We start from the raw sequence: 22,273 nt of genomic DNA on the forward strand, positions 1-22,273 counted from the left end.
AGGCGTGCCATTTACGAACTGAATGTACAACAATATGATCTGCACAATATGATGATGACATGTATGATTTATGACCCACAATATGATCTGCACAGTATGATGATGACATGTATGATTTATGACCCACAATATGATCTGCACAGTATGATGATGACATGTATGATTTATGACCCAGATATGATTTATGACCCAGATATGGCAGTTCACAAATGACACAATGTGACCATGGTTCATGCTAACGGTGATTAGATAAAAAGTTTGTGTATAATCCAAATAAAACTGCAGCCAACAACGACCACAACTACAACTCCCTGTTGGCTCATTTTATTGGGATACCAGGGTGATGGGTTTGGGGAAGATATTTCCCACGGTATGGGCGCGTGCAGGGGTTATGTGACAGAGCAGCGAAAAGAAAAGCTTCTCCCGTCCAAACCCTTTCAGCAGTCGGATAACGCCTGCCCCAGGCCAGAGTTTATTGCAGACCGAAGTGAGTGAGCGGCGTCATAAAACGGGAATGTGTTGGGAAACTTTTGGCAGGAGTCCTTAGGAGCGTCGCCTGAGCGGAGGTCATACTCCTGAGAAGGGAGGCGCTGCGCAGCCCTGTGCCCACTGCCCGGACTGCGTGGGTTGCCACCTTTAACGTCATTCTGAATCTGATCGCATCCTGCCGCAGAGGTAGACAGAACTAGCTTCGACGTCTCAGCGCAGCCCTCGTCGCTCACATAGACTGGACCCAGAGGCTCCCTGTCACAAAAACCAAAATGAGTTCTTTCGCGGTGCCTCTGGAGCCCCCCTCCGGGACCACAACAGACGTGCCCTACGGCCGGTTTGATGAGACCGCGGGCCAGGTGCCTGCCTACAAGTGGTGGGCAGTGTTTAACATCGTGTGCTGCTGCCTGCCGCTGGGGGTGGTGGCAATCTTCTTCGCTGGAGAGGTACTGTTCTATGCACCATCTCTATGTCCTCCTTGATCTGCCTCTGGCAGTTCTGTGTTCCTCATCTTCCTTTGCGTTTCTGTGTCTTCTAATACAAACTCACTTCGATGCTTTCGAGCACTACACCGCTCTCGAGCACTACACCGCTCTGTCCCTGCTCGCGTTTGCATCTTTGTGCCTTCCACATGCTGTCTTAGTCCTCCTCCACTTGAGCCTCTGAGTTTTCACACACACTCTCCACGTTTTGCTTTCCTGCACCGTGCATCTCCGTGCCTTCCTAAATGTTATGCCTTTGGCTTCAGATGTTTGTCTCTCTTCCAGCCCTAATTTTACTTGTTCAACTTCATATTTTTCCATCTGTTTCCTTTCGGTCCTGTTCATTTTCTGTACTTGAAGTCTGGTTTTGCAAACTTTTGGGGCTTATTTAAAAGGCCCTTGCGCCTTTTTTAGGTCGAGCATTCAAGACCTCTTGTATATGCTTTAGTCTGACGCCCCTTGGTGACCGGGCACTGCTGACGCCTAAGCTGAAGCGTGAGGTGGTTCGGCACATCTGCAACTATTATGTACCGGTCCCCCTCCACCCTGAGTTTGTGTCTGATTTGGAACATTATTTTTTCACGCTGTTTTTGCATTTCGGAAATTGAGACTGGTGTTTGCTTTTAAACTATATTTAACTATCCCGATGGCATTGACCTGTTTTAGGGGTGAATTCGGGTCCTGGTAATATGCCTTTAAAGGATTCTGACTTTGCAATGTGATATTTGCCTATTAGTCCAGCTAGTTTGCCACCACCCTGTTGCACTATGGGAGGGGTAGTCATCTTACGGACTTGTGCACGTGCGGTGATATGAACATTTAACTCCTACTTGGACACACATTTGTTCATCTGGGTCCCATAGCACCGGAGTCATCCGCTTTCTTGAATATTCACTGTAATATAAAAGTTAGTTTACTGCATTTTTTAGCTCGACTTCTCATTTCATGGCACTGAAAGTCAGTATCTAATTACCGGCAGACCGCTTTTCATCCCAGCAGCATATTCCAGTCGGAGGGGGTCTGAGATGGAATTCACCATTACTTTCATGATTTATGACAGCATTACAGTGTGTTTTAAATCCAATTTTAGAGAATGTATTTGTCTTAAACTTTATACACACTGCGATATTTAGGTGACACATTTAGAGTGTTTGGTGCTTTACGTATATTGTGTCAAGTTCTCCCACTCAGGCTGGCGATAACAAGACTTTTTTTATGCACTGACTCTTCTTGTGTACAGTATAACAAAATAATGTGATTATGAGGATTGAAAATGTGCTTTGTGCAGCTGCCGTTTATTAAATTATATTATATTTTACTTGCAATAATTAGGGGTTTTGCTTACACTTTAAAAGTATTTTTTTCATTTTTACTTTTACCTATAGTGGGAGTGGCTCTCTATATATATTGATAGAAAAAAATCGCCAAACTGATAGAGAAAGGCTTCATCGAAGCCGAAAAGCGTCTCTTGTGTCTCGGGGTCATGGATGACCTGATCAAATAAAAGAAGCCGAATACCAACTACCTCATGTTCGTGCCTTCTTCATGGGAGTTTTCTGTTGAGGTTTGGAGTTTGTTTTCATACTTTAGTATATACTTATATGTGTATGTACTTTGTGGGCTCAGGAGATCAGTCCTAGGACTTGTCTGCTTTCACTTAGGGACTTTGTTTTCTGTTCAACTGGCTCTATTTAACTGTCTTGATAAAAAACGACCAGCAGGGTCAGTAAAATACCAGACTTGCTTTCTGCTTAGGGAATTTTCTTTTTTTCCTTTTTTCTGGCAACTGCCTGTATTGAACTTTCTTGATATACAAAGACCAGCAGAGGTCAGTAAAATACCAGAATCACTTTAGCATTCTCTAGATTCCATTCCATAGAAATTGTCTTCCATGAGCAGCCGTAGACAATATTTTTTTTCTCAAATCTTGTATTTTCAGTGATATGACCCCCGAAGGCCCTGACTTTCTATTAAAAACAGAGCTTTGGACTATACCATTTCCAGCTGAAAGGCAATATTTCTCTCCATGCGTTCCCATACCTGGCGTTTCATGCAGTTTGGTGCTTACTTTTCCTCCGTGTTACAGAACAGTAGATGTTTCAGCACCCAGTCTAATCTGCTGCATAGCTAAATACATATAAGTTCCCAAAGGCGAAACATATTGCATTGCAAATGCTTGTTTTCCATGTTAAAAGCGAGACATCAGCGGCGCAAAGGGGTTGTAAATAAGCCACTTCATATCTGTGCCTTCTTGCAACTTATACCGCCGCCCATACTCCCTCCCCAATGCTGCACTTTGACTCTACCTATTAGCACTTCTTACGACCAGGGGCTGTATCATACAAAGCAGAGCATTTTCCTTGTTGGCAAGCTGTCAAAAGGTGCGCCCGCGCTAACTAGGAGAGTGCGCGGTATTGCACTGAATTGGCTGCCCCCAAGGCTGCCGTGAACTTGTGCTGGCCTGATGGTAGCCCATTCAAGTGAAATACGGATCGGCTTTGAAGCAGCCGCTCTGTTTTTTAAACTTTAAAGAAAGGTGGAAGATCCCCTTGCAGGCGGGTGCAGTGACTGACTGCACCCACCTGCAGCGGGATGTCTAGGAGGTCCATAGGACCCTTTTCACCCCTCTGCCGAGGACTGCCATCAGGGGCTGCACTGACGATACGCCACCTTTTTGGTGGCGCACAGCAGGTCTCCTGACAGCTTCTTTATCCTTGTACCTACGTCTATAATATGGCTCACGGGTGCAGAGGCAAAGAGATTCCCTCATTTGCATTGGGCTACACCTCTATGCAAATGAGGGAACACCCTTTGATGATAGTGCTAGTGCTATATTTGTGCCAGTGCTATCTGTATCATTGAAGGGGCTGCACAAGCATCTGCTGCTCTTTCTGTAATATCAAAGTGCCCTGGGGGTGCGTAAAGCGGGCACTAATACCGATTGAACCCCTCAGGCACTTCCGTAATACGTTTCTTGGTTGCAAAACTTTGACATTTTAGAAACACCTCAAAGTAGGTGGCAATGCACTGGTGGAAGGTAAGGGGTGCTATTGGGATCCCTCCCACTTAGTGATTGTAAAAAAAATGTTTGTTGAAGAGTCCACTTCCAAATCTTAATCAAACTTTAAAAAACCTTTAAAAAAGTGGCCTCATTTAGGTAAAACTGTTGTATGTGATCAAGGCCGCAGGTCGGCGGCCGAAACACGTTATGTGGACCAGTTTATGATGTGAATAAACTCACCATTATACCTGCTGACTTGGTCTGTGCCCGTGTGTTTTTTTTGCTGCCTGCAATCCGCTACGGGATCTTCTGCTGATATTGATATATATATATTTATCCTGGCCCGCCTACGTTCATGACAGGACCCTCCAGGTATAGACCACAACACATTAAAGAAACTCCAAGTTGCTCCTTTCACAGTGGTTTTATTTTATCTCATAAAACCTCAGTCTTGCGAAGGCATATGGGCTGGTACCGTCTAACCCCCTCTCCCGCAATCTGCCCGAGACCTAACGTGTGGTGGGGACTGTTAGACCTGGCACCATTGGCGTGGGTCTCCCTCCCATTTTTTTGCTATTGTCTCCTCTGTTTTTGCTGGTATTAGATGCTCTGGGCGCTGTGCCACTGCCATTCAGTGCCATAGCTCAAATGCTCCCTGTGTAAATATGTTTGTGAATTGGTGTATCCCTGATTGGCTTATTTGGGTTACCTGTTAGTCCCTAGTAGTGTGGCCTATGTGTGCCCAGGGCTGGTAACCCAAATGCTGCTGGTGGGCCTGTAGCGCTGGTTTGCGCCACCCACAGAAGTAGCTTGTAAAGTGTACCTCAGACCTGCCACTGCCACTGCAGTGTCTGCGTGCAGTCCAGAACTGCCATCTTGGCTGTGAAGTGCCCACACTTCCCAGCCCCTGACCTTTCCATTAGCATCATGTCAGTCACCCCTATGGTAGGTGCATTGTGTGTGTAAGGTAGGACATGGCTTGATATGTGTAGCATGTCCTGGTAGTGAATCACCCTCCGTTTTTGTTTTTCACTGCTGCAAGGCTACCTGTTCTCCCACTTGTGGGACACCCCCGCGCCGCACGGCCACCAGCTGCTGCGTGTGGCCCTGCCCGCCCTCTGCCTCGCTACTGCCGCGTTTTGCCGGTTGCCGGCTGCCTCCGCAGCAGGGTTTGTTTTGTCAAGCATTTGTGCCTGTATTTCCAAAACTTCGTGTATCTCCTTTTTTTTTCCTTTTTCCCTTGTTTTGCCTAATAGTTGTGCCTGTTTAGTTAACTCCGTGTAACTTGTTATTTTTCCCCTTATTTCCCTTGTTTGGTCGCAGATTTGTGCCTGTTTTGTTTATCCTCCTTTTACCCGTGTTTCTGCCTTCCTTGTTGTCCTCCGCCCTCCCTTCCCGCCACCGCCGCTTGTCCCCGCCCCTTTCTTCTCTTCTGTAACCCTCCCCGCTCCCGCCTCCCAGCTGCTCCGCCCACCCGCGCACTTCGCCTTAAATGGCGACCGTGCGAACGCGCAGCGTTGACGCGCAGCGGGCGCGCCGATTGTGCGCCGAAGGCGCGCCAAAGGTAAGCCCGTCTGCGCCCGTCCGCGCCTGGACCGCGCCCAGGGCCAGGACCCCTGGACCTCGACGATCCCGACCGACCCGCAGGACGTACTCAGCCGCCACTCTCAGCGCACTCAACACCGGCCGACGCCCAGACTGCCACCAAGCCACACCACGACGTACCCACGGACCTTTCAGCTGCCACGCCTGCAAGTTCTCCTGCACCCGGACCTGCCTCGCACCAACACCAGCCAAGTCGAACTCCAGCAGCACCCACCTCAAGTGCATCCTGCTCAACACTCGCTCCGTCCACAGACACGCCATCGAACTCTGGAACCTCCTAGACGCCACAGCCCCTGACGTTGCCTTCCTCACTGAGACCTGGATGAACACCTCCTCAGCTCCTGACATCGCCATCGCTATCCCAGAGGGCTACAAGATCGACCGAACCAGACGGGAGGAGGCATCGCCATCGTCCACAGGAGCACCATCCGCCTCACAACCAGCACCGAAAACACCCTGACCAGCGCCGAACACCTGCATTTCCAGATCCACACCAACCCGAACACCACCCTCAGAGGCACCCTGATCTACCGACCCCCGGGACCACGCACGCAATTCAGCGAGGACATCGCCGACTTCGTCAGCCCGCACGCCCTCCCCTCCGCCGACTACATCCTCCTCGGGGACCTCAACTTCCACCTGGAGAACAACAACGACCGCAACACCAGCACCCTGCTCGACAACCTCGCCAACCTGGGACTCAAGCAACTGGTGTCCACCCCCACCCATCTCGCCGGACACACACTCGACGCAGTCTTCTCGTCCAGCACAGACATTGACTTCAGCCACGCCACTGAGCTTCAATGGACGGACCACAGCTGCGTCCACTTCACCTTCAAGAGAACGACGACTCACCACCACCAGCAACAGGCGGCCCGCAGAAGCTGGAACAAGATCACAGCACACCAGCTCGCCACCTCCCTGAGCCAGCACCCTCCTGCCAGCTCAGCGAACCCCAGCCAGGCCGCCGACAACCTCACGACGTGGATCAGCAACTGCGCGGACGAACTCGCCCCACTGAGGACCCCGCCTAGCAGACCCGGCAGCAAGAAGGCCCCATGGTTCACCAATGAACTCAAGAGCTCCAAGAAGAACTGCCGAGCTCTGGAGAAAGTCTGGAAAAGGGAACCAACACCGGACAACAGGACCTCCTTCAAAACTGCCACCCAGAAACACCACCAGCTGATCCGCGCCGCCAAGAAAACAGCATTCAAGGACCGGTTGGACAACAACGCACACAACTGCAAGGAACTCTTCAACATCGTGAAAGAGCTATCCAACCCCAGCGCAGGAAACAACGACATCACCCCATCGCAAGACCTCTGCAACTCCCTCGCGTCATACTTCCACAACAAGATCGCGGACATACACAACAGCTTCAACAACCAACCAACGCACACCAAGACCGATCAACCACCCCCCACCACCACCCTCCACGCCTGGACCCCGATCAGCACCGAAGACACCATCCGCACGATGAACTCTATCCACTCCGGTTCACCGACCGACCCCTGCCCTCACCACGTCTTCAACAAGGCCGACGCCGTCATCGCACCCCACCTGCGAGACATCATCAACACATCCTTCGACACCACCATCTTCCCGGAGAGCTGGAAACACGCCGAACTCAGCGCTCTACTCAAGAAACCAACAGCGGACCCCACCGACCTCAAGAATTACCGCCCCATCTCGCTCCTCCCGTTTCCAGCCAAAGTCATCGAGAAGACCGTCAACAAACAGATGGCCGCCTTCCTCGAGACGAACGGATCCCTCGACCCCTCACAGTCCGGCTTCCGAGCCAACCACAGCACCGAGACCGCCCTCATCGCCGCCACCGATGACATCCGAGCCCTGATGGACAATGGAGAAACAGCGGCCCTCATCCTCCTAGACCTCTCCGCGGCATTCGACACGGTCTGCCACCGCACCCTAGTACGGCGCCTCGGCAACAGCGGAATCCAGGACAAGGCGCTGGAATGGATCATCTCCTTCCTCGACGGCAGAACACAGAGAGTCCGCCTACCACCGTACAAGTCAGAGGCCTCCGACGTCATCTGCGGCGTCCCTCAAGGATCATCTCTGAGCCCCACCCTCTTCAACGTCTACATGAGTCCCCTCGCGGCCATCGTACGCAAACACAACCTCAGCATAATCTCCTACGCCGACGACACCCAGCTGATCCTCTCCCTGACCCACGACCCCGCCGCCGCCAGAGCCAACCTGCACGAAGGGATGAAAGAGGTAGCCGAGTGGATGACGACCAGCCGCCTGAAGCTGAACTCGGACAAGACGGAGGTTCTCATCCTGGGCTCCTCACCCTCCGCCTGGGACGACTCCTGGTGGCCTCCCGCCCTGGGCACCGCACCCAAACCGACAGACCATGCACGAAACCTGGGCTTCATCCTGGACTCCTCCCTCTCCATGACCAGGCAAGTCAACGCCGTTTCCTCGTCGTGCTTCAACATCCTACGCATGCTACGGAAGATCTTCTGGTGGATCCCCACCGAGACCAGGAAGACCGTCACCCAGGCCCTCGTCACCAGCCGACTGGACTACGGCAACGCCCTCTACGCCGGTACCACCGCCAAGCTCCAGAAGAGACTCCAGCGGATCCAGAACGCCTCAGCCAGACTCATCCTCGACATCCCACGAACCAGCCACATCTCCGGACATCTGAGAGACCTTCACTGGCTCCCCGTCAACAAAAGAATCACCTTCCGCCTCCTCACCCACGCACACAAAGCCCTACACGACCAAGGCCCGAGCTACCTCAACAGCCGAGTCAACTTCTACGCTCCCAAACGCCACCTCCGATCAGCCAACCACGCCCTCGCCGCCGTCCCCCGCATCCGAAGAGCGACTACGGGAGGAAGGTCCTTCTCCTACCTGGCCGCCAAGACCTGGAACTCCCTCCCGACCGACCTGCGCCTGACCCAAGACCACCTCTCCTTCAGGAAGAAGCTGAAGACCTGGCTGTTCGAGCAGTAGCGGCACCCCCCCCCCAGCGCCTTGAGACCCTACGGGTATGTAGCGCGCTCTATAAGTGCCACTGATTGATTGATTGATTGATCTCCATAGGCTGGAATGGGCAGACTGGCTATTGCATCTTATAGTCCTATCTGACTCAGGGAAAATGGTAGAAATTCGAGTTTAGTTGGCCTGAGCTCAGAATAATAAAATACACCTTTTAGTGAAGTTGGTTTTAATACTCTGTATTTGAAAATAACACTTTTAGAAAGTAGGTATTTTCTTGCTTAAGCCTCCAGTGTGCTCTGGTGTTATGTGTATTGGCTGTCTGGGTTTAGAGGGGCAAGGCAGGCTGAGTCAGACCTGAGTTGCACAGAGAAATCTGTATTGAGTACTGGGGAGGGGTAGCTTCTTGTCCTGTGCCTGGCAAGGTGAATGCTGGCTCCACCCCCTACTGTGCGTCTGATGGCAGACCCCCTCTTTCTGAAAGGAAGGATGCAGCCTGGTAAACAAAGTGCTCTAGGCCTGAGCCGAACTGGTTCTGGCTGGGTTCAGTGACTAGAGACTTCTCAGAACAAAGGGCCAGATGTAGGTAAATGTCATTTACCGATTCAGAAATACCGAATTTTACCGATTCGGTATTTAAAAATCGGTAAATGAGATGTAGGGGAAAAATCGGTATTTTTTACTGAATCGGTAAAATTCGGTATCTGACTTTCGGAAATTACCGAATCGGTATTTACCGAATCGGTATTTACCGAATCGGTATTTCCCATTCATCCCTATGATCCAAATGGCCCATAGGAATGCATTGGAAATACCGAATCGGTAAATACCAATTCGGTAAATACCGAATCGGACAGCAAGCAAAAGTGAAACTTAACGCAACAGCCAATCAGGTGCAACCACCCTCCCCCTTCCTACCAGGAAGTGGCTACACAGGCAGCTGCAACTAATTAGAAGGTTCTGGAGAGGCAGTTGGAGCAGAGAGACTGCGAGCAGCAACAGACAGAGTTTGTGCACTTTTAAAAGTTAAACATGGCAAGCAGCAAGGAAACAGAGCAGACAGAAAGAAAAAGAAAGCTCAAATTCAGCAGCATGGAGCTCCAGGTGCTTGTGGAGGAGGTGGTAAAGGTGCACCCCAGACTTTTTGGAAGGCTGTCCCTTTCTGTGCCTGAATCAGCAAAAAGGAAGCTTTGGCTTGAAATCCTTGAGAAAGTCAATGCAGTGGGAGTGACCACCAGAGTCATTGAAGATTTAAAAAAGAGGTTTTATGACCTAAGGAGCCTCACCAAAAAAAAAAATTGCTGACCACCACAAACAGGCCTCACAAACAGGTGGAGGAAAGAACACAGCACCCCCCCTGACTGACCTGGAGGAGATGGTAGCCACAACCTTCGAGCCAGAAAGCGTCCATGGACTGGGAGAAGTGGACAGCTCGGCGAAAGCTGCAACTAGAAAAGGTAAGATGCATGCACAGCAATCCCCCTCACACCCTCATCCATCCCTTACCCCTTGAAGCTAAGTTACCCCAGTCCCAGTGTGTCTGTGCAAAACAGTAGCAATGCATCATGGTACATGTAGTCAGTTAATGAAAGAGCATGTCAGACAGCACTGTAACCACCAAGTTAGGCAAATGATTGCAGACAGAGGGGCAGGCAGCATGTAATAAGTGCAATTTCATATGTTTTATTGTAGTGTCTGTGAGACATTTGCACCTAGCTGACATGTGCTCATATGTCCACAGGTCACACATCCAGAAGGCAGTCTCAGGAGGCAGAAGGCACAGCACCCGAGAGGTGAAATGAAAGTCATGAGCCAGGTCCCAGTGCATCACAGGACACAGGAGTTCCGAGTGGGCAGCCACTTTCCCAAGAACCTGACATCAGTCAAGAAATGCAGGCCTCCCCAAGACCTTCACAGTCCCCTCTATTGGTATCGTCACCCGAAATGCCAGCATCCTTTGAAATTGAAACACCTGCTGCACACCCTAGCAGGAGGCATGTCGTTTCCCCACTGATGGAAATGGAGACAGCTGCTGGTGAAATGGTGGGTGAAGACTCACACAACTTGCCTGAAGATGACATCCCTGCCACACTGCAGCCCAGCACAGAGCCTTTACCAAGTACCACTAGACGCCACACAGTTCAAGGAAGGAGTGCAGGTGCACGTGGGGAGGGGTCCAGTGTCTTCCAAGGCCTGGAGGGATCCATGGTCAGGATTCAGAGGATGCAGGGCAAGGGCATCATGTTCTGTCAAAGACAAATGCGCAACCTCAACATCAACATGCAGGAAATTGGTAAGGGCATCAGGGAACTGGTGGAAGTTAACAAGAGCATGGCAACAGGCATACATGACATGACCCAATCCATGCAGCAACTGTGCACAAAACTGGACTCTGAAATAACATCAAGGCGCAGGGAGAAGCAGCGCGCAGAGAGAACTGAGATATCTATCCACCGCCTGGAAACAGCCACATCCCTGCTATGCAGGCGTAGCATAAATAGTCAGGAAGTCCTGACTCAAAACAGCAATCAGCTGACAAGGGGCATAGCCGGAATGACCGGTGTGCTGGAGGCTCTACTCAATGCTCAAAGTGCACAAACTGCTGCTATTGACGTGCCGGACACTGAAGGTAGCACCAGTAGGAGCAGCATGGCAAGCCCCCTTGTTGTAGAGACAAGGACGAGCAGCAGGCGACAGGGTGAGGCTACAGGCCAAACGCCCAGTGAACAGAGTGAGCCACATACATCTGGGAGTGCAAAGCGTGGCCGCAAATGAACACTTAATAGAATGGGCCACTGCAATTGGACATACAATTTTGAATTAAGGAAGTTTGTGTTGCACATTTGTGCCTTTAAAACCTGCCTAGTGACAATATACAACTACGGTGGGAGCATTCAACACCTGTCTGTGTGTGTTTGCTCACTGTGAGCATTGCAGTGAACTGCTTACTGTTGCACTTTTGTTCTTTAACATACCTAGAAATATACTTAATAAAACAAATTTTCGTGCTTTCAACATAGGTCTCAGTCTCATCACTTACTCAGAAATAGTTGTGTGTTATTTCCCCACGTCTGTATCTGCCATCCCTTGGTGTTGACACTCCAGCAGGTTGTGTTTCAGGCACAGCAGTGTCGTCGTCATGATCCTCGTAGTCAGACAGCTCCACCTCATTACCCTTCTTTACAGCAAGGTTGTGCAACATGGCACAGGCTCCAATTATCTTACAGCAGGTGATGGGGGTATACTGCCTTGCACCTCCACTCTTGTGCAAGCATCTGAATCTGCTTTTCCAGATACCAAAGGTCCGTTCGACGACATTCCGTGTGCTTTTGTGGGCCCGGTTATATCTCCTTTGGCTGGGTGTTGAGGGGTTGAGGTAGGGGGTGAGTATAAATGAGCGGAGGGCATATGCACTGTCTCCTAAAAGGAAAAGGGAATACATTATTCACATGCATACATGTACTTCTTACTGCAATAGGTGTATGGGGGTCAGACACTGTGTCTTACCTAGGAGGTATCCTTCACCAAATTCCCCTGCAGTCAGCCGTGCATAGATGCCACTGTTTTGAAATATATACGAGTTGTGGGTACTCCCAGGGAATTTTGCCACAAGGTCAGTGATGATGAACTTTGCATTGCAAATCACCTGCACATTGATGGTGTGGGTGGACTTCCTATTCCTGTAGATATATTCTGTGGCAGCAGGGGGACAAATGGGAATGTGCGTGCCATCAATGCAGCCAATTATATTTGGAAATCGAGCCATCTGGTAAAATTCAGATTTTGTTTGCACCAGTTCAGCATGGGTAGCAGGAAAAGATATGTAATGCTCCATCCTCTGTAACATGGCGTCAAGGAATTTGTGGAAAAACCTTGAGAGGCTGCTCTGGGTCACCACACCCACCGCAGCAACCACGCTCTGGTAGCTCCCAGACGCAAGCAGGTGGAGGCTGCACAGCACCTGCACATCGGGTGGAATAGCATGTGCCCTTGGGGTAGTGTGCTGCAACAGTGGTTGGAGGTCCCTGATGAGCTCCAAGATGGTGTCTGGAGCCAACCTGTACCTCTGCAGTATCTCTGCCTCTGTGAGTATGAACAGGGTAACCCTCTGCCTGTAGACCTGCTCCTGTCTCAGCCATTCCCTCTCTCCTTCCTCCTGTAGCCGTAGCCGTCTTGCAATGACATAAAATGCCGCCATTGTGCAAACAGAATTGCATTTTGGGTCCATTTTTATAGGCTGCACCTGGTTACCACCTGATATGAATCCATGGTAAATACCGACTCTTAAATACCGAATTTGAAGCAAATTCGGTATTTCAGAGCGTACCTACATCTCAATCTTCAATTTTACCAATTCTTAATTACCGATTCGGTATTTTACCGATTCGGTAAATCTACCGAATCGGTAAATGTACCGATTCGGTAAATTTACCGAATCGCAAACCGTTGCGATTCGGTAAATTTACTGATTCGGTATATATTCCGAATCGGTATTTTACCAATTCGGTAAATTTACCGATTTAGCAAATTTTCAGTCACCTACATACCGATTGCTCAATACCGGTCAGTAACGGCCGAAAATACCGATTTTCGGCCGATACCGACCGGTAAAGGGCTACCTACATCTGGCCCAAAGACTTTTCCGGTATAAATATCTGTGCCCAAACCCCTGATTTTTGTATTGCTCCTGGATGTCAAGAGGAACCTCTCCGTGTTACTGAAGGAGAGGACTGTCCTTGTGCTTGTGTGCTGTTTCTTGGATTGGCCTGCAGTATTTCCCTTGGACTTGGAAGAAGAGGGAAAAGGACTTTTGAGAGACTTTTTATTTTTGCTAAGCAATCACCCAAGGGCTAGAAGAGAGCTAGCCTCCTGCTGGAGCCACAGGCACATCTGATTCCCCCCATCAGCCTCCTGATTCCTCCCAGCAAGGATTTCTATCAGCAGGTGAGGCCCCTGTGAGTTCCAGGGCCTCTAGTTCTGCTACAGAGAAGAGAGAGCTGAAAATCGTCGCTAACGCCATTTGTGACCCGCCACAGCTGAAGAGCGTAAGAAAAATCCACGCGCTGCTGCCGCCGAGCGTTCTCAAACCAAAGATCATCGCATCGCATGCTTGCGGGCCCCAAAGTGCTCGCTAACCCCAGAGATCATCGCATCGCACATTTGCGGGAATTTCGAAGGCTCGCTGACCCCCGCATCGAGAATATCACTGCGCGGACGCCGAGCGTCCGCCATTTTCCTCGCATCGCCCCCGGATCGCCACTCCCTCGCGGGGCGCCATTTTTTTTTTATCGCAACAAGATCGCACACGCAACAGGATCAGCGCATCATCCTCCCTCGCGGCAAGGATTCAACGCATCGCTGGCCTAGTGTGAGGAAATCTGTCGCTTTGTCCCGCAGCCCGGCGCATCATCCTCCGCTGCGGCAAGGATTCTGTGGAAATAAAATTGACAATTGTGCCCCATCATTTCCCTGTTTCTGCCTGATAGCCATTTTTCTCAGACAAACACCCATTTTGTGTGTGACATGCTCTCAGCAATTTGTCTGAAAACTGTCCTTCACACCCCCATTGAATCTTGCACAACCCTCTGCTCCTTGTGGTCGAGCCAATTCCAAGAAGCCTGTCTGTGTGCCCTCCCCCAGTTGTGCCAGAGACTCAGCCACATCCTGTCCATTGTTGGTAACTCAGCCTGTCACACCAACTGCCCTGTGACCACCCCCAACTGAAAGAGGAAGCACGAGGTTAGGCCCTGAAACCACACCAACTAATAGAGGAAGCACAAGGTTGTACACTGTGCACACACACATTTCTGTGGTTCTGCCAATTCTGGGAACCAGCAGCAGATAGTTCCTGTTCTTAACTGTAAGACACCCTGCACCTGGCATCTTAGTTCATTGACCACCCCTTCCTGTGTTTCAGCCAATTCCCAGAACCAGCAGATAGTTCCTGTTTTAAGAAATAGTTACTGCAAGCCAGAGAGCAGATGGTCTCTGTTTTACACAAGATAGTTCCTCTTTTTGACATGAAGCACGAGCACAAACCCCAAGTGAGGAAGCCTCCCCCTTCCAACTGTCAGACTATTTCACATCGCAAGTCCCCTCACGAAGCCTAAGACACGCCCCCATTTCTTCACAATCTGCCCCTCTTGCTGATTTTTGTTCCTCTATCTGCCATGACCTGTTTGTTCCTCTATTTTGCCTCGTGACCAAGACTGTATAAATGTCCTGCTGTTGAAAATAAAACACCCACTTCAAGAGAGGGACTTTCGAGATTGCTCCTGTGCCCGCTTGGCGCTGGAAGCGCTCCCCTTAACTCGAGTTATTGGTCTCCTCCTCCTTCATTTGAGCACCACGGACTCCTCGCTTTGCATTGACAAGAAATTATGATTTATTAAGCATAGAAATTCAGAAATGAGGTAATAAGTAAATTTAATTTACCACATTAATTGGCGCCTGGAACAGGGACATTCCCTTTCCCCCACGCGCCGGCGATATTGGACCCGGTACTGTCCCCTCCTGACCGTTGACGGACTTCAAAAGTGCACAACGCGGGGAATTCCCGCTAACTCCCTCGAGGCGAAGAGGGGGACCGACTGCGGCCCAACATCCACACGAGGCGGTGAGGAAATAGCGGAACGTCCTGAACCAAAGCCCAACCTGCGAAGCAGACGAGTCCTAGGTTCTACAAATCCCACCTTGAAACTGCGCGCCGCGTTTTTTCCAAAATCTTCAAGAGGCCTTCCAGTTATTTTTCGGTGAGTACTGCTGAAAAGTATAAAGACGAACCCACAGCTTTTGTGGGGGCGGTAAAGATACGCATTTTGTTGGTTTCTCACCTATCTTTGGTGAGGACTACTAAAACTAGTATAAAAGACGGACTCACTACCTTGTGGGCACGGTAAAGATACATGTTTTTGTGTGTTTCTCACTTATTTTGTGAGGACTACTAAACTAGTATAAAAGACGGACTCACCTCTTTCGTGGGTACGGTAAAGATATTTGTTCTGTTTGTGTTTTTCTCACTTCTAAAATCTTTGAAAGTCTTGCCATCATGCCTATTTTCTCGAAAATACGTAAGATGGCAACCAAAAGGAGTATTCTTGAGAAGGAAATTCCCCTTCCTCCTCGGGATACTCCAGGACACTTCATGTATGCAAAACATGGTGTCGGTGCACTTATTTATTGTGATTTATGGGTGGATTATACTAAAGACCTAGTACACAGATATAGATGGCCTGAAAATGGTACTTTTGACATGGAATGTATTATGAAATTAGAGGAACAGTTATGGAAGAAAAAGAGAGTCCGCCAGTCACAGAGTGACTCAGTAGAGTTATGGAGAAAAGAAGTCCATAGGAGGCAACAGAGGGAATTGCATAAAGTTGAAAAGGGTAAGAGAATGTCAGAGCAGGCCAAGAAAGAACAGTTACAAGAAATAGGGAAAGAAGTAGTTAGTGAAAGGAATAAAAGGGAACAATCAGCCATTTCTACTGGTTTTTATCCTGTATTGCCATCTGCACCTGAAAACCTTAACATTGCATCAGCACAGCCTACAGCCCCACTACCAGAGGATACTTTCACCAATTTCCTCTTAGATACTCCACCTCCATATGAGGTTCCAGTAATTCAACACCCTCTGCCTCCGCCACCCCTTTTACAACATAACGCACCACCTCTCACTCCAGAAGGGGGTGCCGTAGGTCCAGACCCAGGTAAAACAATTCCCGACTGCCCCTATGACCCAACTCCGAGCAACACAGGGGAGGCGGGCCGAATAAGTAAAATACTTCATGACTCCTGGGAAGAAATAAGACATCTACCAGCAATTGACACGTTTCTTCAAGCGGTCTCTGAGTTTCTTCGTACTGGAGAGAACTCACGAGCCATTAACGCTATGACTACAAGAAGATCACACCCTGTAAAAATGCACATGTATAGGTTCCTCCTTTGCTGTTTCATAAAACACATACAAGCAGAGGAAAGAAATGTACCAGTGTCACTTTTTGAATTATTAGATTCCGCATCCGACCACACTAGTCTAGAACTTATAAATGATGCACTAGACAGGTTCACCCGTAAGGTGACCCGTATTCTGCAAAACTTGCGAACAAATGAAGAGAATAGGAAACTTGAGGAGGAAATTACTGAACCTACTGAAAAAGTCCTACCCGTTCGTTCTTCCGCCCTTAATTCACGAACACCCCCGCCTACATTCCTCCAAGGTCACTCTGAACGGTCATCTTCAGATGAGTTATTTGAAAATACATCCAATGCATTAGACTACTGGTTAGACCAGGAACCTCCGCTTACACCGGAGGAGGAGGAAATAGCCAGAACTGCGACCCTATGGGTCTCTCAATATAAGATATATGACAATGATCTCATAGCCCAACTTTTTCTAGCATTACCACGCTCACATCAAAGATTAGCAAGTCTCTACATGGTACAACATCTCATCACACTCAATGACACTCATTTTAAACATGATCCAAGACTCGAAGATTTTCTGTCTGACTGCGCTGATAACATGTTCCTCCACAATAGTTCAGTTTTTCTCAACACATTTATAGATTTTAGACAGAAATACCAGAAAGTTACTGGATATAGATCTTTCAATAATACGTGTGGATCAACTAATAGACTCCCTCAAACACGCCAGTTCCCCATGAGAGAGGTCCACCCCAGAGCTGACACAAATGGAGAGCTACAACGCGTCTTCATTTATGTACCCTTGACAAAACTTGAGTTACTAAGGGTGAAAGAGATGGTTCCCTCCCTCTCAAAGGATCCTGCTGGATTCTTTAAGGAATTAGGAGATGTATTAATGATGGGAACATATACTCTTTCTGATATCACAGAAATTCTGAAATTATTGTTGCCATCAGGTATATATGACAAACTAAGAGAAAAAGATTGGGAAGTAGCAGGTGAACACATTAGATGGACTGAACTTCAGAATGACGAAAATACTAGAGTAGCAGGTCAAGGTATAGGAGACAGACTAAAAGCACTTCCTGGCACTATTTTAAAGGTGCTACCACAGTTACTAACAGTGAAAAAGGAGGACTGGGATGCCATTTCCTCCTGCAAACAGAAACATGGTGAAGACATAGGAGATTATTACACTAGACTTGAAAAGTGTTTTGCGGTAAATAGCGGCCTTACGCCGACAAGTGAAGCTTACCCGCATCTGTTTGTTTCCAAATTAGTAGATAACGCCTTGCCAGCCATTAAGGACAGAGTACTAAAAGTAGAAAGTACCTGGCAAGCACATACACCTCCACAGGTGTTACACATGCTACAATATCACCAGAATCGCATTAGGGATGAAGAAGAAAATGATAAGAAACGCATGAAAGACACAAAGATGAAAGCATTAGTAGCCCAAACTGCACCCCAGCGTCAACAGACACCAAGTAGCCAGACAAATATAAAAAGCACTTGTAATTATTGCAAAAAGATGGGACACTTCGTTAAAGATTGCCCTGTCTTAAAGCACAATTTGGCTACTGGTAAGACCCAGCCACGCCCATATCAGCCAAAACAGAATGGTTCCCTAGACAGTTCAACACCTTCAGTTCCACTGACAACACAAATGGCCCAAATGAATATTATAGACAGCGCCTACACTGAATATTACCCAGATTTCTCATGATGTTGCCCAGAGAGAGAAGATGACAAACTGCCCCTAATCCCCATTCCAGTAGATCAGACAGGTCCATTTATAGAGGTCCGACTTCTTGGGGAGGATAGGAAATTTCTACTAGACACTGGGGCCAGTAAAACAACAATAAGCCATCAAGAGGTCCCAGAGGCTCCTCTCTCGGGTTCAAAAAGTATTTCTCTGGGTTTCTCGGGACAACCTGTGACAAACGTCACGTCAAAGCCACTGCCCTTGCAGGTTGGTCCCCTCACAACAACTTATATTGACAAAATCATGTCCAGAAAACTTGCTTGGTATAAAAACATTGAAAGAATTAGGAGCTGTCATTGTTTGCTCACCTACAGATGTCAGACTATTTCTGCAAGATTTCAAGGGCCACTACACAAGTAGAGAATTAGATGAGCGTTTGAAAGATTTGCCACACACCCTGTGGGCCACTCATTCCACCACAGTAGGATGTATGGAAATAACACCTCACGAGGTTACACTGAAAGAGAGAGGATTTCTCACATCACATGGGTCTAGAATACAGCATGCTACACTCATCACTGCCCTCTTAGAGGCCAGTCAGTTACCAGAGAAAACCGCAGTGCTAAAATGTAAAGCGCACACAAAAGGAACAGATGAAATATCAAAAGGAAATGATTCTGCAGACAGTGCAGCCAAGTTAGCAGCAAACACAGAATTAAGTATACCACACCGCCAATATACAATACGAGACCCCTTTTCTGACATCCAGGATGTCCAAAGTCACGCCACACCACAGGAACTGCTAGAATGGAAGGAAAAGGGAGGGGTCCTTACAGATCAAGGCTGGATGACACCTGAAAGAGCAGTATGGTTTCTACCAGATGCCATGGTACAGGTTATGGTAAACACCATACATGGACCAGCGCATCTGGGAGAAAAAGCAATGTTAGACAGCATACAGAATATATGGCACAACAAACATTTGAGAACTGCAGCCAAACAAAAAGTTAAAACGTGCATGATTTGTAATCAGTTCAACCCAGGAAAAGGCACAAAGGTGGAACAGGGAGGATTCCAACCCCCTGACCATCCATTTGAAGTTCTCCAGATGGACTATATCCAGATGGAGAGATGTAGAGGTCACAAGTATGTACTAGTTGTAGTGTGTGCTCTGACCAGATGGACAGAAGCCTATCCCGTCCCAGATTACACTGCAACGACAACTGCTAAACAATTAGTTAGAGAGTTTTTCCCGAGGTATGGGTTGCCCCGTGTCATCTACTCAGATAACGGCCAACCTTTTTCCTCTGAACTCATGAAGCAAGTGTCTCTTCTGTTAGGGTACACTTGGAAGTTTCACTGTGTAAGACATCCTCAGGCAGCAGGTCTAGTAGAAAGACGCAACCAAACTTTGAAGACAAAATTGGCCAAGATATGCACTGACAAAGGGGTGGACTGGATGGTAGCCTTACCGGTTGGCCTATTTTACATGCGTATGGTAGCCCATTCCAGAACTGGCTTATCTCCATATGAAGTGGTCTTTGGCAGACCACCAAATATGTGGGGTACGCCAAGGCCTAAAAGAATAACTGATGTTGACAGTACTATGCTGACTGACTACCTGGCTTCCTTGATGTCTGCACTCCAATCTTGTCGTTCTCAGGTTGCTGCCACCTTCCCTGACAAAACCAACCCGGAAGAACACGCCATCCGACCCGGGGACTGGGTCCTCGTGAGGAACTTCGACCGGACCAGCCCCCTCCAGCCCAGGGGAAAGAAGCCAAGACTCGTACTATTAACAACACGGACAGCAGTGAAGGTCGAGGGCAGGAAGGGCTGGCTCCACGCAAGCCACTGCCGGAAACATTTTGGACAAAAAGACACTGTTGCTGATGGCCCTGCCAATCCCACTGACATTGTGACTGAACAATCTTTATTGCCTTTGGAACTAACCCCACAACAGGATTACAAATCAAAGTTAAGGTCTGCCATTCGGACTCTGGCTAATTAAGTCCATTGGGCGTCGGTCCAGTGGTGAAGCGGTTGGAGCATGGGAATGGATTTTAACACCTTGACTATGTGGGAGAAAGAAAAAATGAACTCTAGAAAAAGACATAATGGTCCTATTATATGTTTGACAGTATTATTTTTCCTCATGGCAGTTATGACGCGTCTTGGTTGGATTCTCCACACTGTTTTTCCTCCAACACAACACACCTCTCATACACCCAACAGCACTCAGGAACACACCTATCACGACCTACCCCCTCATGAACAAGCCCATAGACTAGCCTTGCGAAACAATACCTTCATACAGATGCTACACCACACTCAGCAGGCCAGTAATAGCACCAATTGTTGGATATGTGGCCGCATCCCACCTCATCAGAAAAAGGGAGGGATGCCTCTTTTTCCTTTCCCATTCTCTTATAATGGAACTTGTGAAGCCTGGTTCGCCCTAATAACAGCTGACGATACTACCCCCACCTCCTGCCCTGACGGAAATAATTCATGCAAGAATGGGTGGCCTTGGGGGGATTTAAACAAGGTACTCAATACTGCCTGTTACCCTAATAAGGAGGGAGATCCTCAGGCGACCGGTACAGTCCTAGAAAGTGAAGAATACAAGCAAGGGAACATGACCATGTCCTACAAGATGTTAAATACCAAACCTAAAAAGAATGCTGGTCCCCCTTCCATCTCGGTCTCACCAGTAAAAGGACACCTGTGCATCCAGAAAAATGGCTCTGTTCCATTAGGACACAGTGACTGTCATACCACTATAAGTTTTGAAGACAGAGGAAAGTCCTCATTCCTAGCATCTCGCCATACTTATTTCATCTGTGGCCAAACGGCCTATGTGCAGCTGCCCTTGAACTGGGGGGGAACTTGCTATATAGCATTCCTGTTACCCCCTGTCTTTGTGGCCCCATCCACTTACCTCTGAGACCTCCTAGTGCCCCATGTCAGATCGTCCTGGGGATGGCAACTGCTGTCAGCAGCAGGTATAATATTCCTGATAATAACTGGATGCTGCCTTTGCATCCAATGTGGTCCTGCTCTGTGCGGTCTATGCGCTGCAAAATGCATTCCTAAACCACTTGTCCAGCAGAGAGAAAGGGAAAGAATCATGTTACAAGAATGTATAAATGATCTCATGCAAATTGAGATATAATGTAGGTACACTCTGGGGCAAGGAGGGCATGTGGAAATAAAATTGACAATTGTGCCCCATCATTTCCCTGTTTCTGCCTGACAGCCATTTTTCTCAGACAAACACCCATTTTGTGTGTGACATGCTCTCAGCAATTTGTCTGAAAACTGTCCTTCACATCCCCTTTGAATCTTGCACAACCCTCTGCTCCTTGTGGTGAAGCCAATTCCAAGAAGCCTGTCTGTGTGCCCTCCCCCAGTTGTGCCAGAGACTCAGCCACATCCTGTCCATTGTTGGTAACTCAGCCTGTCACACCAACTGCCCTGTGACCACCCCTAACTGAAAGAGGAAGCACGAGGTTAGGCCCTGAAACCACACCAACTAATAGAGGAAGCACAAGGTTGTACACTGTGAACACACACATTTCTGTGGTTCTGCCAATTCTGGGAACCAGCAGCAGATAGTTCCTGTTCTTAACTGTAAGACACCCTGCACCTGGCATCTTAGTTCATTGACCACCCCTTCCTGTGTTTCAGCCAATTCCCAGAACCAGCAGATAGTTCCTGTTTAAAAATAGTTACTGCAAGCCAGAGAGCAGATGGTCTCTGTTTTACACAAGATAGTTCCTCTTTTTGACATGAAGCACAAGCACAAACCCCAAGTGAGGAAGCCTCCCCCTTCCAACTGTCAGACTATTTCACATCGCAAGTCCCCTCACGAAGCCTAAGACACGCCCCCATTTCTTCACAATCTGCCCCTCTTGCTGATTTTTGTTTCTCTATCTGCCATGACCTGTTTGTTCCTCTATTTTGCCTCGTGACCAAGACTGTATAAATGTCCTGCTGTTGAAAATAAAACACCCACTTGAAGAGAGGGACTTGAGAGATTGCTCCTGTGCCCGCTTGGCGCTGGAAGCGCTCCCCTTAACTCGAGTTATT

The 22,273-nt window shown here is 48.6% G+C and overlaps 1 long non-coding RNA gene across 1 annotated transcript in view; it reads left to right on the top strand.

Moving 5' to 3' along the window:
• The first annotated feature begins 430 nt into the window (after positions 1-430).
• LOC144828523 (uncharacterized) overlaps positions 431-22,273 on the top strand; it is a 121,181-nt gene continuing 99,338 nt past the window's right edge. The window contains exon 1 of the long non-coding RNA XR_013610480.1: positions 431-935. This is a non-coding gene — a long non-coding RNA (uncharacterized LOC144828523). The remainder of the gene's footprint in view (positions 936-22,273) is intronic.

This window comes from Lissotriton helveticus, chromosome 4_1 (genome assembly GCF_964261635.1).
Source record: "Lissotriton helveticus chromosome 4_1, aLisHel1.1, whole genome shotgun sequence".
Taxonomy (NCBI): Eukaryota; Metazoa; Chordata; class Amphibia; order Caudata; family Salamandridae; genus Lissotriton; species Lissotriton helveticus.